Source organism: Nomia melanderi, chromosome 12, assembly GCF_051020985.1.
Source record: "Nomia melanderi isolate GNS246 chromosome 12, iyNomMela1, whole genome shotgun sequence".
NCBI classification, from domain to species: domain Eukaryota; kingdom Metazoa; phylum Arthropoda; class Insecta; order Hymenoptera; family Halictidae; genus Nomia; species Nomia melanderi.
Genome location: NC_135010.1, coordinates 1,312,607 through 1,329,895, shown reverse-complemented (window position 1 = coordinate 1,329,895; position 17,289 = coordinate 1,312,607). Strand labels below are relative to the sequence as shown.

At 30.3% G+C, this 17,289-nt stretch overlaps 1 protein-coding gene across 8 annotated transcripts in view; it reads left to right on the top strand.

Moving 5' to 3' along the window:
• Nucleotides 1-17,289, top strand: part of LOC116426355 (putative G-protein coupled receptor CG31760) — a 151,996-nt gene that overhangs the window by 85,114 nt on the left and 49,593 nt on the right. The gene's annotated exons all lie outside the window — the stretch shown is intronic.

The following is a 17,289-nucleotide window of genomic DNA, read 5'->3' as shown; positions in this document are numbered from 1 at the left end:
TTTTTGTAGATATATTGTGGACGTTGAACACATTTCGTTTGGAAGGACATTAAAGCTTCCAGTTACATTCTGAGAATGCCTAAAACCAGACTAATAATAGAAATGATACTTGGAAAATGAACATGACACAATTTCTGAAAGAAATAACGTTCGCCAAAGAAAGAAACATCGTACAATCTAAAGGTATGGCATAAATACAGGTCAAGTTGCGGAAGTAAATGAAAAAAAAAGTTCAAAATGGAGCAAGCATTTCCGGTCTTATAATATTGCTGCGATGAGTCGCTTCGTTGCATGTTTTCTGTAGTCTCTTATTTTCAATGCACGTTGAATTGGAAACACGAATTACACTTAGCAACAGAAATTGCGGATTTATTGACTAACAAACTTAAATCTGTTAACGTACCTATACTTATTATTAGACGATGGATATTTATACAAATTAAAATTTTTTCAAATATAATTAGAAACATAGAAATAAGGTACAAAATTGTTTTCCCTCAAAACTATTAAAAAAAGGTACTAAACTTTGGATGCTTTATATATATTCTTGCATCATGTACATTTTATGCAATTTTCCACTTTAAAATTGCATAAAGCACACAAAAATCTGCAGTGTACTTGGTATTTTGTTTTAGCTCATTTATCTCATATAAAGCTGTTATGTTTGTAGATCCATTTATTTCATACAAAGCTGTTGTTTTTGTAGGTTAAATTTAAAACAATGTGTATTTAAGATAATAATTATTGTTTATGCGAAATATGAAACATAAGTAAGTAAGAAAAAAGTAAGTAAAAAAATTTCAGAATAGAAATTTTTTCAACAGTTCGCCAGAGATAATATATAATATTTTTCTCGCATGTATTTCAGTAATCTGAAATGTTGAATTTGAATTTTGAATTTTGAAAATTTTATTTTGCACTTTCATAGATGTAAAGGAACAATGAACTTTCTATTTCAACTTTTTTTTGCTGTCTCTTACCGTTTTCAAGATAATTCACGGGAAAGAAAAATTTACATTTATCACAAGGGGTGGTTTCATCCTTTCAAAGTGAAATTCGATACAAATAAGGACTTGCAATGTGTTATTAGGCTTGACTTACTTTACCTACACACAGAGTATCATAATTTACTGAATTTCCGGATTTGATACTTTTCTTTGTTAGTAAAAGCCGCGTTTCTTACCTTCAATAGCCTCGTCACCATATAAAATGATTTCGACACAGTTATAAAGTGTTTTCTGAACTGACCTGCTAGCTCATCCAGCATTTATGACGAGTCTTTATCCAGCAGTGTTTGCAAATCTTGGTCTTCCTCTTTTAGAGGACACCCACCGCACAGTTTGATGTTCAAGCTCTAATCACCGATTCTATACCTCCCGTAAAATTAGTTTCAAGATACACAGGATGTCTCCAAGACGGCGACACGTCCTAAAGGGATATAAATCTACGCGAAAAAAGTATAGTGTAATATTTTCTAATAAAACATGAAACATATAAATAATAATTTCAGTAATAATGAAACAACTCAACAATAAGTAATATACGCGGAAAAAAGTGAAAAATATAGTGTAATGTTTTTTAACGAGAAATTTTATTTCAAAATATACATGCATCAATGTTAAGATTTATTATTTTGCCATGAATATTGGTAGGTAATGTTATAAGAACTAGAAATATTTAAACGTAAAGATTACTGAAAGAGAATTTTATTTAATAAAATTATATTCTTTGTAGAGTATAATAATAATCATAAAACTCTTCGTTAAAAGTTTTTATATTTGGTACAAGATATTAATAAAGATACATTAAAATCTTCTTAATTAACACCTTTCTTTCCTGCTCATGTAATAATATCTCATTATAGAAAATATTACTGGCATTAAATTTCAAATTCATAATTTCATTTTCCCAAGTTATTCATATGTTGTGTGACATGGTTATTCAATTAATTGAAACTTTCAGTTAACCATTTCGAACAAAATCCTTCATATATTTTGCGCTCTGCGCTTTAGATGTTGAAAAAATACTTGTGAAGATACAGAACAATTGTTGAAATCATTTATCATGAAATTCTGATAGCAGAGTCCAGTTAAACGTACATTAATTTTAGCGTCGCTCGCACGTAAATAAAATATCTGCCTTTATATTCTATTCACGATTTCAAATTATAATTTAACGACTACGAAACATTGCTCTCATTAAAATTCAGACGCCATTCCGTCAGCAAATTCTTCGTTTAGATACTCTCTCAAATAAATGTGCTGACGTGAAATCGATTCTGCAATCTGCGTTTCACAGTAGCCTCATCTGGAATCTCAGAAAACAATCAAATTATATGAAACGTACTAAAGAGAAGAATGTTGTATATTTATTAAAAATATTTGAAAGTTTTGGTATTTAATTTAAGCAACTCATTAGTTCAAATATTTTGTTAATTGAAAGAAAATATTAATATTGAAATGTACTAAGATTATTGATTTCACTACTCCGACTAGTCTTTTTTATATGACAATGTGCAAAATTTTAATTTAAATCAAATTTTTATTAAATCTTTGTAAACATTGTAGTTCATACGTTTTGTACTGCTATTGTTAACCATTAACTTCTATTTTTTAACTTTATTGACAACTTTCTTAATCCCTCGATTAACACTTTGACTGTCACGTCATCCGGATTCGGACGACACCATTTTTAACATAAACTTAAACATTAATTTTGTTGGTGCCGTATCGAACGAACTAAGTTTCATTGGATGTATGAGATATAGGAAAGGTAGTAAAATAATTGTTATGAAAAATGTCAACTTTTTTGTTTCTGCTTTATTAAGAAAACTGTTTCGACTGCACATGAATTTTTATAAGTGTTTACTTAGCAGTTAAAGTGTTAAATATTTTTCTCATTCACACAAATTTAACAAATCAAATTATGTTAATTTTGCTTTACGTTCCCAAAAAAATGCACATAATGATTTTTCATTCAAACAGGCAAGACTTTAGTGATTTTAAAATGTTATCGTTAAAAATATTTATTATAGATAGGAACATACATACAATATTTATAAATAAATACACTGATTATTTAGAAATAAAGTATTCGAAGTGTAATACCCTACAGAAATTCGAGTACAATTATTATATTATAGAGTATTTATATTATCTACTCCTGATAACATGGACAGTGTTATTATTATTCAGTTTCACATTAAAAATTGAGTTTCGTGTATACCAGAGCTACAATTCTAAATATATTTAGCAGCAGAAAGTAGAACAATGTGTAGGAACCTAATTCTCCAGGACACATTATTGAGGAACCACATGTCTATCTTCTCACGCCTGTGGAATGTTCCATACGGAAGGTGGAGAGACTTCCTTCCGACACCTGCAAGATAGCAGAACCGCTCAGCAAGTAGATAAGGGAAATGCATCCGATGAACTTACATATGTTACCAAATATGATCATCGAACAACCTTGACTCCTAGTCACTACACCACCAAATTATGCTCTTAATTGTTTCTATAAAAATCACCTTATCGGTTCGTTAGATATTACAACTTTCTCTCTGTACATATCCCAATAAAGGGGTAAGTCAAGTGGATTCTTCATTAAACACTAGAACTACGGCACCAGTCAGAATGATTGATTTCGGTTGTCTTATTTCGCAATTACTGATACCTTAAAATCATTGAATATTCGAAATGATTTCGAAAATAAATAGTTTCACTTGAATACTTGATTAATGTTTGAAGAAACTGAAAATAATGTATTGTTAAAATTGATCCATATTGTCGCTAGAGAGCTATTGGCATTGTCTTAAGCATGAAAAATATTGAATTTTTATTTTAAACATTATTCTATATATATTACAGTTTTAAAGATACATATACAGGAAAATATGGTAACTGCTATTTCCATTCATGGAGTGATTTCACCTTGAAGTACCGAAATTAGGCCAAAAAAAAGAAATTGTTCGATGCTTGTAATGGCTCTTATAAGCGTGCACGGTTTAAAAAAGGTCGAAATTTTCAAGTCACCGAAGTTTCCTTGTTAACGACTCTTCTGTTCGTTAACAATCAATAAACCAATGTTCGCTTTATTAGCTGTAAGTGTGTCTATGTTTGGAAATAGAAGCATTTTTTAAAAGAATTTAGTCCCTATATATGTATATAAGGTAAATCAGTTCTTTTCTCATTCACATTGCACATAGATATATGAGTACAATTTACAAATAAAACTTTCGTTACATTATTATAGTGATAGGAGATATCAAACAAATGGATATAATATAATTGTCAACTAAAGAAAATAGTTTTGTTAATTGGTTCGAAAAATAGAAATTACAAGAAACATATCATAAGTATTTAATATTGTGGGAATGGATGTATTCATGAACGAGTGTGCAATAGATGATTGTGCGTATGTGTGTATTTTGAATAAATGTTCAAAACACTGGAATATTCCAGACTAAATTAATTTTCTTTAATACTGATTTTCTGTTCATGGTAAATGAATCTAGAATATTCCAAATGTATGTGAAATTAATGCATGGCGATGAAAGAATGTTTTAGAAAGTGCGCGAGTGAGATTAATGTATTCGAATGTGTATATTGTGCATCCAATTTGATTTGGATTCATTGTTTTGTCGCCAGTCGTATGGTAAAAATATTGTTTACAAGAATAAAATATTTTTCTCCTCCCACAATATCTACAGATATCTATTATATAACAAAAATTTATTTAATGGTTGTTTTTGATTCGTTACAAAATAGCGTAAATCAAAAAATTTGATTTCACAATCGAAAAATTGTGGTGCTTAATCAATGTATACCTACACTTCTTCTTTAAATAATTTTTATATAAAGAAACATTACACATTACAGGGCGTGAAGATACAAGGTATCGATTTTAAAGAAACTGAACGATGCGTAGCATATACACAGGGTACACAATATGGTTTCATTATACGCTTGGTCACGGACAATATTCTTAAGGGCATCAGAAGTAGTCCGAGGTCCTACGATAAGGAATGCTCATCAAATAGAATTTTCCTGTGAGAACCTTGACCATACATTTCTCAATTTAACGCATTCTAATATCATAAACACAAACACTATATTTACACAAAAAATTTGAGCAAGAAATCAAAATTTCCCGAAAGATAAAGCAGACGCAGCGACCAACAAAACAACATTCGTACTAATTGTAAGAGGATTAAATTTAATTATTTTAGTTTCATTCTTAAATATTTTATTCATTTTTGCAACATATTAAAGAATAACATATTTTAATGAACGCGAATGTTAAGACTTTTAAAAAATTGTATAATTATTCGTATCCAGGCAGTAAAATTATTTATTTAAATATCATATTTCGGGAATATTTAGATTGCTGAAATCAAACATGATGGTCTTTTTCACGAAAAGAATAATACTAATCTTTATTGTCTGAATGACACTTTTTAAATGTCTAATGAATAACTAACCCGAATCGAGCTTTCCTTTCCTCGCCAATGGAAAAATTCGCCAAACGGCTAAAAATGTTTACTGGTTGGTTTTATATGATTATTTAGAAATGTTATGAAGCTGCTACCTACGCTACTCCACTACTAGGGTATTTCAATCAGATTCCATTAACACTTGCGAAGGTATTTAAACATGATGCGAATAGGTTATAAGTCAGTACATACCTCCATCACCATGTGCATTAAACTTGGCCCTCAATTTACGCGGTAAATTTGAACACTATTTACTAGGTAGCTTTATGCACGATGTTAATTTAGTAACGACCTTAATTAAGTAAATAAAATGTGCTTTTGTTTTCTTTTGTGCTGACAGATTCTATTTCGCAATTATTATTGGCGTAAAATGGATCCGCGTGGAATGATTATTCCACGTAAATAGAGAGATAGGTATAAAAAAGAAATTAATTCCATCCATTAAAACGTACTGTATGGTAAAAATAATATGGACGTATTAATATTATAAATTTTATTATGGATATATTAATATTATAAATTTTATGATCACCATAACTGCATTATGATATGCAATCTGGCGATGAATACGGCTTATAATGCAAGATATCAATGCGACATTCTCCAATTTTGATAAAAATTTATCATAATATAGTTTTTATACAAATATTTGACACATATTGTGTTAACTGCTATTTTCCATATGAAGAACTATAATTTTAATAAGGAAACGTATTGATATACCTAGTAATTACAAATTTGCATTAAAATTTGCTGTAATGAACATGTGCATTTTAACTGAGTATTGTCCATATTAGAAGAATGGAAATAATCCTTAAAATCGGGATACGGAATGTATCTGAACAAATATTTCGTTTATACAAGATATTTCACGTAAAATTACCTGAGTATCTTGTCTATTTCTAATAATATGAGTATCGTTGCTCATGTAAAAACTGTTTCAAGCTGTGAATAGGATGAAAAAATTTTTTTTTTTAAATATCATTTTTTTATGTTTTTTTCAAAGTAATTCGTATTTTCTGCGTGAATATACAGTGAGTCAAATAAGTTTCAAACTTTGAAGTCATATAATTTTGAAGAAATAGTCAATAATGATGTTTATTTGCATTGTTTATATTTATCTATGTCTAGTTATGAGTTGCACAACTGGTAATTGCGGTTTTATTAATAGGCAGTTCGTAAATTTAAATTCAAAGAAACAAGATTTAAGGCTAAATAAGTTTTCGTACATGACACGAATGTAAGAAAAAATTCTTTTAAAATAAATATCAGTTACTGCTACAGTAACAATATTAAGTCAGTATGCTATTAATAAGAAAAAAATGATCATTGTGAACATCTTATTGTATAATTAAATAGATAATAACATTTTCATAATAGAAATTCCAATTACAGTCCGTGAATTAGTAGTTTTGAATTCGTAAGCTTGGAAAAGAAGGCCAACCCTTTCAAAAAATAACAAATACATTAAAGAAATCACCTTCCAAGATTCAATATATTACAAACAAGTTTAATGAAACTAAATCTTTCGAAGACAAAAAGCATAGTGGTCGTTATAAGAAACTGGAAGTACATTATGAACGGGCCATTTTGAGAACAATCAGGACGGAACCAAAAACAAGTGCTTCAAGACTAGCAAGTATGATTGAAACTGATTACGATGTAAAAGTAGTGCTTGAAACTGTTCATATTACCATAAGAAAAGAAGGATATAATAACCGGGTGGCTAGACAAAACCCCTTAGTCAGTAAAACAAACACAAAGAAACATGTAGAGTTCGCAAAGGTACACATAGACAAGCCCGTAAGTTTCTGTAACTCAGCATTATTTACTGATAAGAGAAAATTTAACGTATTTGGTTCAGATAGTCGAGTTACTATATAGAGAAAATCAAATACACAAATCGAAATAAAAAATTTGTGCCCAACCATAAAGTATGGTGGTGGTAGCGTTCTCGTTTGGAGGTGTATGAGTGAAGCTGGAGTAGGAAAGTTACAATTTATCGAGGGCATTATGGACCCACATGTTTTTTTAAATATTTAAGAAGATAATATGCAAGATAGTGTACAGAAATTAAATCTTGGGTTGTGATTTATTTTCCAACGAAGCAACGGCTCAAAGCATATTGCAAGAAAAGTTAAAGAATTATTGTGTAATAGTCCAAAACAATTACATGCTCCTTCATAGTCTCCTGATGTGAATCCCATAGAATATCTATGGGATGAATGAGGCATACACATTAAAAAATATAACGTAACAAATAAGGAGCAATTAAAACCTGCATTCTTAGAAAAGTGGAGCTTAAGCAAGTCTTCAATAGCAGAAAAATTAGTTAATTCAATGTGAAAGCGAATGAAGGAGGTACTGAAGCCAAAAGCAGGACCAATTATTAACTGTAATAAACGAAACAAAATTTCGTTTCTCTTAATGAATTAAGTTGAATATATTTACATGTACGGAATCTTTTTTGGTTTTACTTTATATAGCTATCTGTATACATACTATTTATTTTTATTAAGTAATGACCTTAAAATCTTTATTTTTGTTATCTCAGTACTGTATATGTTATTTCATAAAGTCCTCGTTAGATATTAATCTGCGTTAGATTTGTAATCAGTTAATTGAACTAAGGTGTGCGGAAACTCTCTTGACCTACTGTTAATATAATTTTTTTTCTATTTTATATGCAGCTAACATTATTCTCCATTAATTCATACAAACTGTTCTAATCTTGAAATGGCCTTAGATTCTAAAATTTTGTAAACGTGAGACTTACATTAAGAAAGATACTAGGAATATTCGTACAAATTTTCTAATTTGTCTTCAAAAATCCTTGAGAGAACTAATAGCGAGTGTATTTATGCAACTACAAGTAACAGTGCTTGTTTAAACTTTTAAAATTACTTTCATGGTCATTCTTACTTAGTATCTCGCTCGAGGGTAAATTCGTAAGTAAACTTGTAAGTTCCACATCAATTAAAAAATTTGTACATATACAATAAATAGAATGATGTGAATATGCATAAGTGTAAAAACTGCGAGTGACTTCGGTAAAACGTTACAAAAAAATGATTCTTCCATCCGATTCGTTTGTTAAAATAATTTAACCCTTAACGGTCGACAATTTTCTATTAACTCTAAACTTCTAACATTTCTTTTAATAAAAAAACTGAATTATGCGTCAAAATCTTAAATACTAAAAAAAGCCACCTATCAGTCTCTCGTTGGTTAAATAGTTAAATTATTCATTTGCAGTTTTTGATTTTAGATATCGAAGCTAAAAAAAAGGGTTAAATTACACCAAAAACTAGCTTGTTTTATGTGACACTTCTTCTACATTAATCTACAGGAATAAAATATCTAAATACGGAAGGGATGTTATAGATTTATATTATCCAAGCAGTTACATATGAAATATTCTTGCATTTTCTGCGCACCAGAATATGGTAATGTACACAATTAACACATTCCGTGCCGTGCGGGTCGCAATATGTTTCACTTTAAACTTACCACTCAAGCCATAAAGTATTTTCGCTGTTTGTAGTTTTCATTATGTTCACTAAATTAATCTGTTAAAATGAAATTTATTGATTTGTTTTACAATAAAATGTAAATTGTTATTCTTTTTAACGATCATTCTTTTTGTTGTATTTATACGTATATGCAGGTTGCTACATTTTTGGAATTATTTGATAATAGAAAAATTAGAACAATATGTTTCTTGAGATTCGAAGAGTCTCCTAGTCTTGTATCTGTACAAATACTCAAATTTAATTAAAAATCTTTCGCAAAAACGCTTTCATAATTTAAATACTTGCAAAATAAAAATTCTGGCGTGGATCAATTTCACTCGTCCGGTAGTTTTAGTGTTAAATGCAATGTTTTCTATTTTGATGGATTTTCCAAGTAGGTAGATTGATGCAAGAAAATTACATGATTATGCTTGAAAAAATAGAAGTGACCTTCATATCACTAACATACGTGTATAGTAGAGCTTCGAGCAACGTCCTTCCAATTTTCGTCGTTTTGCAGTTGCATACGTAACGCTACTACGTAATGGTAGTTCATTGTCTTTAACCAATATCTCTCGCTTTACGTGTTTAATTTTAACTGAATCAGTCTGAAATTTACTTGAGTAAAGAATTCGTCGTGCAATAGATTATCACGTTTTCATAATTTCAGATTGTATACTTTGAAAGATGTTCACAATATCTGTGAATAGATTTTATAGGTTCTTGAAGGTCTCTCGTAGCGATCTCACTTCCTGTTTGAATTCGTGCGTTTGAATTCGTACGTATCATGTTAAACCATAAAGTTAATATCTAAAGTTTATATCTGTTTAGTTTAGTAATATGCATAAATGTATACATAACGTTAAGTCCTAAACATAATGTACTGCTATTAATTACAATCATAATTAACCTTCATACTTTATACACAGTTTAAGAATTTATTAAACATATTTATAGTAAACATAAGTACACAAGTGCAATTAATCGAGAATTAACACCATTATTTACGGATGTATAATAGTACTACAGCGTCAGATGTCCAGATTCTTAAATTATGTTGTTAAAATAAGAAGTACTAATGAAATGCAAGGTTCTGAGATTAACTAAAAACTAAATTTGTTGAAAAGAACTGTGAGGACGTTTCTTAAAGATAAAGAATGTATTTTAATGGCAATAAAAAAAGGTCATCCAGTACCTCTCAGTCTTATTCGTGAACATCGTGATCTCTTCGATTCTTCGTAAACATTTGTTAAATGTAATCTCTTCTATCATTTTTATACATTAAAAAAAAATGTAATACAGTAATATTTTGAACAAATTGAAATTTCTTGTTATCTTAAACAGTAGTTTCACGTCTTGAGAATAGAATGCAAAAGGTTTTACATGGATTCCAGGCTTCAGTACAAATTATTTTTCGAAGTACCGTTTTGAGAATGAATTCGTGTACCTACGTGCCGTGACGCACCGAGTTTCTGTTATTTTTATGTTCATCATAGGTAAGACAAAAAGAGTCAATAAAAAAGGTTCAGGAGTAATAAGTGGACGTGTAAGCAAACCGCGAAAAAGATAACGTTCGCTGAACTCGCGCGAAGTTGAGGTCAAAATGGCTTCTACAAGTGCTTCTGCAAAAAAAACAGAAGACCTTCGATGTAAATGAGAACCCAGTGCAGCATACGGATATCGCATAATTAATTTTTTGTTGGTGTTTTCGGTTGATAGTGACGTTATCGAATGTAAAGTCTGTCATTGAAATATTACCTTCGCTGAATCGGGTATTAGAGGGTTTGAATTTAAACTAGTGGTCAGGTATGACAATTGTGAATCGCGGTATATCGATTCTTGTCCTTTAATGAATAACACGTATAAGATTAATCGATGTATTGTTATCGCAATGAGACTTCTTGACACTGGCTATAATGGTAGATTAAAAATTGTCTGAACTCTTAAACTGCTGGGAACAGCACATTATTTGTACGCATTGGGGCAAATGTCCATATATACATTTATTTATGTGTAGGAGATAACATGGATTATGAATTGATCTTTATAATTGAATTGTACTTAATGGTACGATCTTCATTATATCTTTTAGTATTTCTAATCATTCTAATGTCTGCCCTAATGCCTGTCCCTGGAGTGTGTTTAATAATGTGTTCAATTGCCTGTCTGCTCACATTGTTGGTTGGATGGCGTTCTTAGCTGTTAATTAGTGATGATGACAAATGAACCGAAGTATCCATTTACTTTTCACCCCTTCATAATGCAATTCTTCTAGAGTGCATTCATTTTGTTTAATTAATCATTTATGTTTAGTTAAAATATATATTAAACCCAAGTCATTTCACAATCCATTATGTATAAATTCAAATTCAGTATATAATTAACAGTGTCATTCGCGATACTATGTTACTATTCTGAGGTGTAAAAGGAATAAAACAAAAAAATGAAAGATACCTTTATTGCTTTAGTTGATTAAAAAAAAATTTTTAATAATGACAGAAATAAGAAAATAATATCAAAACAAGCATAAAGTCTAATAGTTTGAAGGAACATTGAACGCTATTTTTGATTTTGCAAGTTAGTTTGATATTAATCTGCTGGTTTAACTCCTTGGCGACCTTGGACGAGATACTTCGCGACATGATATTGACCGTTTGACGCTTTGGACGAGATATCTCGGGACATGATACGAGCCGTTTGACGTTTTTGATGAGATATATCTGGGCTCAACGTTGACTCGTCATGACAGTTTGGCTCTACAAATATAATAGCTTGCAGCTAATTGTATTTATGTGTTTAAATGGGGTAAAAATAATGAAATAGCATACAAAAAAGGAGAATAATTATTTATTTACGTATTATATTGCATAGGAAAGAATCCCCATCAGGTATACTTAGACAACATTATATAAAGTAAGTATATAACATAATTGAAAAAATAACATTAATAATGTAAACGTGTTTCGAGCTGTAAAATGCACGTCAAAGGCGTAAAACGGTCAATATTGTGTCGTGGAAACGATTTTATTCATAACATAACCAATCAAATAACTGGGTACAAAATTTGTTTCTTTCGCATAAAGTAAATTGAGGAGAGATGGCCCACTTTTCTTAAAAGAACTACTACATCATAAATACCATTAACCCTTTGCACTCAAGAGCCGACATTTGATTCAAATTTGATTCAACACAGTAAAATTGTAAAATTTGAAATTCAATATTAAATTTTGTGTAAGGTATTAAAACGTGGAACATGAAAACAAAATAGTTCTATCTCTTAATTTATACAAGATTTTTCTTTGCTTACTTGCGTATAATGTTATCGATATTTCATCAGGAAATAACGAATATTTATAATATCAAATATTATCGAGAGCAAAGGGTTAACACTTAACAAATGTGTATATATATTTATGAAAGCAAATACAGATAAGAACAGTTAAATAGGTTTCTCTGCAAGATTCAGTACACCACCAAAAACAATTGAAAATATCGATATTTGACAATCTAAATGAGATCAAGCCATCTCACCCAGAATTACCCCGAACCGTCCTTGAGGTACAAAAAATTCCTAATACAAACTTAGCCTCAAATAAAAACAAATTCAATGATCCTAAATATGATATTGTAAAAATTAATAAAATTAATATAATTATTGAACGTTGATTTTCTCTGTACTTATATTTACATTTATATATGTGCTAACGACAATTACAATTTTTACATCCTTCAACATGTTTACCACCAAAGATTTTTTAATTTTTTCTAAAAACTGCTTTTCTGTTCTTTCTAGAATGTCAGGCGCTATTTTTGTATATACATGTGTTATTTTTATTTTTAGTTCATCGGCAATGTGAACAAAGGTTTTACAAGCCGTTTGTGTTAACCAACCCAACAAAAACAAGTCATAACTGGAGAAGTCAGGTCCTCGGGATTATGTTACTGGACCGCAGCGTCCAATTCACTGATTACTATAAAATTTTGTATTAGTTTAATATTTTAATAGTAAGATTATTATAAGTAATTTAATTTATAATATCCTTATAAATATTCCTACTGAGCAATCTCCTCACGATGTACACCGGGTAACGCTAGTGGCGCGTTAACTTACAACGTTATTATCACAAAAACGTGTTATGCTGAAAAACGAACTTTACTGTTTTGAAAACGTTTGAATAACAGCTATAAGGATATCTATAAGACACTATGGTGTTCCATTTAAAGAAATTAACCTAATTTTTACGGGTCATTTCAAGATCACTTCAAGGTTAACCCGTTAACTCCCAGTGGCTTCGCCTTAAAACGTGTTTCAATATCAGTAAAACACGAACCAGTGGAGTAATCGCGAATCTATGAATATAAAATTATAGTATATATCGGTGGTGGTTTACTATTAGATGATATTTGAAAATGTGGATCTTTAGTAAAAAGAGAATTAGGAAAACAACAATATATTTAATAAGATAAAGGAAACAATACGGACAACAACACGTAAAATACAACACACGACTCTCGCACCAAAATGTTCTACTCCGCTGTCGCTCACCAAAATGTCCTACTCCGCTGTCGCTCACCAAAATGTGTCCTTCTCCACTGTCGCTCACCAAAATGTGTCCTTGCACGCATTTCCACTCGCTTTTATCACACACCCCCATTCGCTCTGTCTTTCTCACCCTTGCACCCTTCTCACTCGCATCTTTCGTCCATAGTCAAAACTCACGCAGTCACGTACACACTTTTCTCACGGTTCAGTCGCTCAGTTCCAGACACTCTTCCTCGCATTCTTTCAGCCACTCGAAATTGTCTAAACGCAGTCACACTATTTCCCAAACATCCCGGCGCCGGTCCGTCGCAATATGACCTGGTCGCCCTCACGCACGCACAACAAACCATTCATCCTACAATAAATATTCTCGATACTACAAAATTGATATAATAATCGCCCTCTTTTAGTAGGTAGCGCAAGTTTTATTTTTTATGGAAATATTTATCTTTGTTAAAAATGATAAGTTACTTAACGTATATTGTGAAACTTTCCAAAAGTTTTTATTTAAGATCTAAAGAGTTAAACAAATAAAAATACAAATTTTGTCCGAAACATTTTATCACATACTTACGTATGTAAGTATATACTTTTCTAAAAAATTGCCTTATTAAAATTACATTTTGATGGTCTGTTCACGGCAGTCACTTTAAACTGAGAATTGCAAAGCTCGATCTGCGAATCGAACAAGGCGGAGAGGCGAGACTCGCTGAATTGATTCTTTAAGTACTCAACTGAAAGTGTTGAGTGCGTACCAATTAAAAAATTAATCTTTTCCACTATATTGGCACCATTACTGTGATTTCCGTGATATACTTGGTTGCTATGATTACATGGGCAATTTACATTACCACCCAATTTACATTACCAAATTATGAAGAATTTCAAAATGTGAAATTCAACTGTTAGAAAGTTTAAAGAAATACAAACAGATAAATTGATGAGTCTGTACAAAATTTCTATTTTCGGAATTTTATTACAAATGCATGCTTTAAGATTTGATGGATAATTTAATTTCTTGAACTTCTTCAAACCTTTATCAGTACGATTAACTAGGAAAGTTAGTCGTATTTGAAATGTTGTCTATTATTACAGAAGAACTATATTCATATCAGTAAAACTTTAAGTAACTGAATTGTTGAAAAAAAAACTAATTGTGAATTTAATCTGAACATTTTAAAAATCTATTAAAAAATTATGAACAGTTTATTTCGATTAGAATACTCTTGTCGGGTCAAAATTAATTTTAGTACAGAGATGACTTCTGGGCTAACAGCACAGGGACAAGAGAGGTCTTTTGCTATGAACTATATGCTTTGTTCACTCTCATCGTCACGCAATCGGATTAGTAGGGCAATGACACCTAATGTGGAACACCTGATTTGAAAAGCTTGCTACAACGAGAGATATGCATCTTTTTCAATGAAGTCTGCATCAAAACACGAAGAAACGAATAAACATTCACACACTGATCAGTAACAATGCAAAAATTTAAATGCCTTCAAACCACGGTAAAAAATATAAATAAAGTCAAAGACAGTAATCTGAAAAAATGGCTCCTGATATGGAACAGCTAGGTAATTTATAAATAAAACTCATTTTTATTACGAAAAATGAATATTTATAGAATTAAAAAGAATAATTAAACGAATTTTCCACTTTTTTCAACTTATATTATGTTAATTTTTTTCTTTTTTTTCTTTTATATATTGGATACATGAATAACATCAGGACTAGTACATTCTTCGTGAACATAATGCATTGGGCTTATTTTTTCCCATTATTATCATTTTTGTAATTTGCCAAAATAAAAATATGAAGCGTGTTCCAAATTAGAAATTCACGTATTCCGATAGAAAAATAATAACTATTCTAAGAAGAAAATAAATGTCCAGCGAATTGCTTTTGACTAGTGAAAAATAAACATGTTCAATGATAGATCATGAAGAAAATTTAACGTACTACTAAACACTATTACTTAACACAACTATTAATACGATTGTTTTCTGTTACTAAAGAAGTATTTCCCATGGTAGTTACTTCTTTTCCGAAATATCCTGGTGTTCCATATTAGGCGCAGTTACCTTATAGTGACAGTTCCAGCAAATAACACGTTAGAATCAAAAATACAGGCGAAAATAGACGTACCTTCTTCCACTTTGACCAATCACGTCCACATTCTTTTGTAATTCAATCCCTCTGTCAATTTGTCATCTCCGTATAACACATAGTTTCCAATTCTAAACTGACATATAAACACAAATGAAACGTCGACTGGGTATATTTTTAAGTAAACAAGTGTTAATTATCGTAACATCAGTTTATTAGAATTCTGATTATCATTCCACGAAAAAAATCTAATTATTCGAAGTCTGGGGTTACTGTCGTGCAATTAACTAGTTAACTGCGTTTGACGAACATACACGCCGTCTTAAAACTTGAAATGATACTTTCTTTCAATGATCAACTCTTTATTTTTTCATACAAACATGTAATTCTTCTTTGTTTTGTTTTGGTCTTTCATTAAAATATACCCTAGGTGTATTCGTCCTGCATTTGACGAGTACACACTTCATTTTTTTATTTTATTGCATGCAAAATGAGAGATTTTTGAAACTAAATTCCACAGTTAACAGGTTAAGTACAATCCCCTTAGCTGTAAGCATTCCAATTTCATTCTTTACGTGGCCAAATCATTTTAGGAGAACGCCCTTATTTTTATGATAATGCAACGTTGAGCTACTTGCTACCTTAACTTTCACTCGAATCTTTAAAATAAATATCCTTGTACTATCCGATAGTTGAAAGACACAACTTGACCATCAACCATCGATCGGCGACAATTACACTCACTTTCATTTAAGACTGCATGCAATCCCTATCATAAATCTGTTGAAAGCTGAATGGTAACGCTCTTCATAGACATATTTAACCCTTTGCACTCCAAAAATTTATCATTAGAAGTATTCAATGAAATCTATTCACAAATTAAGGGGAACAAAGGTATTTTATTTACACATTTCACGTACCGACACATTACTTAAGACTTAATATTAAATACGAAATTTTACAATTTTTATGTTCCAATCGAGTAATGACTGAGAGGCACCTGTAGAATGTAAAGGGTTAAACCACTTCTCTATAATAATACACTACATTCACATTGTATCTGTTAGGTCATCCCATAAATAATGCGGTTTTTTATATTTCTTTTATATCTAAAAGTAAAGATATACAAAATTATTTTTACTCTAAAATAGATTTTCTTTCATTATCTATACATTATTTATCTACGTATTGTAGTTACTTTAAAAAATGTTTTGTTTATTTTTATTTTTAAAAATAAAAAAGATACAAAAAACTATATTATTTATGGAATGACCAAATACAATACGTATATTCTTGTTATATTAGCGAATTTGTATATCTAATAAACAGATATTTTTATCCATGAATGCAGAGAATAGAATGTACAATTACATTATATTATAAACACGGAATTCCGATTCGCTGATACACATCAAACAAATTTAGTACCGTCCTTTCTAGTAAATAGTCTTTTTACGAATTATAGAATTTAAGTAGATAATAAAATAAAATAAAGGAATGATTGTATTGTACTTCCTTGTCGAAGCGTGATTCTACATCTACACTAAAATTTACCTCCGCGACAAGTAGAATGCGATGGTGAAATAAAAAGTTGCATCCCTTTTTCTCAAGATCAAAGAGAATTTTGCGGCAAC